This window comes from Penaeus japonicus, unplaced genomic scaffold (genome assembly GCF_977035675.1).
Source record: "Penaeus japonicus unplaced genomic scaffold, GWHDUDI00000001_assembly GWHDUDI00000002, whole genome shotgun sequence".
NCBI lineage: Eukaryota > Metazoa > Arthropoda > Malacostraca > Decapoda > Penaeidae > Penaeus > Penaeus japonicus.
The window spans coordinates 31224054-31226553 of NW_028234404.1; positions in this window are offsets into that span (position 1 = coordinate 31224054).

The window sequence follows — 2500 nt, forward strand, 5'->3', positions numbered from 1 at the left end:
CACACACACACACACACACACACACCATTCTGCTGGTGTCATTGCAACACCAGCACCCGATGTGATGAGGAAAAGAAACACATAGGAGTTTTTCGGCGTCTGACTCCTACTACACAAGAGTCGCCCCCTCCACCTGACAGCCTAATAGATAAATATGTATTCTTGCAGATACCGATGTGTGCTCAGCATTCTGTCCTCGGATATGACAATTTATTTCACCCAACTCCCATACAGTGCAGGCTGCAACGCTCGTTCTCATCCCCAGCTATTGTTGACGTTTGCTGACACCTGGTTTCTAATGGCGAAAAGGGAATAACAGCGCCAGAGGGACATTGCAAGAACTGATGCAACTCTTACGGCATTCGAAGACTGCAAAGTTGTCTTCGTCACTGCATCCTTCCTATTGTACTCTCGTCCAGGAGAGCTCATTTGCATCATCATCGACGCTTCGTAACTGGCCATCGGCACCGTCCTGCAACATAGGAACAGCCATGTCCAACCCCTTGGATTTTTCTCCCAAGCTCTCCAACCCAGAGTCAGAAAATGTTCAGCATTTGGTGGAGAGATCTTGGCCTCATACCTGGCCATAATACAATACCGAAACGAAGTAGAGGGTCGTAGATTCCATACTTATGAATACAGTAAGCCGCTATGCACTCAAGTGTAGGGCGCCGAAAATGAACCCGGGGAAAAAGAAAAACTAGGATTTTTTCTTCCAGCTCACCACCGACATTTGTCAGATAAATGGGGAGTTCTAGGTCGCATTCGTCAACATGACACTGCTAATCACTCCCATCGACTTTGCAGAGGAGGTCGCAGTATAACAACACTAGGATACCACACTCCAAAGTATCCACGAAAGGATGTCGCTTCACTTTAAGCCACTCACCGTCGCAGACAACATAATTTAGTGTGATACAATGAGACTCACTCCACGACCATACTTACCACCATCTCACCGCCAAGGAATTGATATTGGAAGTTGGAACCGCAACTGCAAATATGAAATATGATTAAATATGATAAGAACCATACCATGCGGATTAGATGTTTCCATCACAGTATGTAAAAATCCATTGGGACAACTAGCTACTTCGCAACATGGATCGACCTCATGTGGTCTAATGGTATAGCATCTCCTAACGCCAACGTATTCTAATGAATGATATCAGTGGCCAGTATGCCTCTTTCACAGTGCTGTACACACTTTCCAAATCCACAGCTCAGACGATAAAATGCAGTGTAAGGATGAACAGCCTGATGCTTGTATGGCCGATGCTCTATACAAAATAGATTTTATTTGCCATTCAGCTTATAAAGAACAGCAATTGACTAACACCTGAGGCAGCACGAAACAATTACACAAAGAAAAAGAAGAAGAAGAAAAAAAAAAAACAAGGCTGTGGCCAAATCCTAAGCTATTGATGAATTTTGAAGCTGATTGGATGATTATTCTAGAAAGCCAATTACGTATGTACGACAGAGTAGAACGTTATGTCCCAGACTTATAAATCTAATACTAAAAAATATCATTATTACAGAAAATTCCTTTTGGTCAAGGCTAATTTCAAAATCTGTGGAAAATCTTTAGTTAATAATTGAATCTGACACAGTATAAATCTCAGCACATTAAAAGCATATCTGTTGACAATATACAACTACACAAGCCCCCCAAATTTACATAATCATTTTATTCAATACCTCACTCATTATACTCTAAAACCTCACCTGAGTAAAATCCAGAGTGTAATTTCGCCTCCCTCCCTGCCATTTTCTCTTGTACCTTCTGAATAAATCACAGCTATCATAAATATAAAGATCATCAGGAATCTGTAAAATATATAAAAGCTCTTGCCCCAGTAACTGCTAAATTAGTCAATATATCATTTCAATTTAATACTTTTCCAGAACGCTTTAAAGTAGCAAGAATAAGTGTAGTGTTAAAAAATGATGCTAAATAGATGGTCAATCATCGACTTCATATTAATCCTTTTATGTATCTTTACAATGACACGTCTCTTAGTCCATTTTCAAGAAAATAACGTAATTACATCCAAACAGCTTGACTTTGGGAATTTGCCATTAATTCTAAGATAAATCAGAATATGCAGTTACTTATTATTAATACACATTAATAACGGATGTGTAAAGGTATAGAACAGATGAGAAAAAAGTCTTGAGATTCGCGCCAAATTAGTCGGTAAACGAGACGGTAACTTTAGAAATTACTCCCAGCTTAGTTAAACGAGATTTGCGAAGACAAAGTTCTTCCAAACCACATAATATGATCCAGCCCTTGCTTTCATTATTAATACAGAGTATACATAATTACTATACAGTGGAAAAGCGTTGAAGAGTTATTATGTGTGCATAAATACTTTAACTAATCTATAACTGAACTTTAAACAGGACAAACCTAAAATTGTCAGAATATAACGTTTTTAGTGCCAGGAGAGGTCACGCAGTTTCCATATAAAACTATTCAATAACTGCCGGGGAG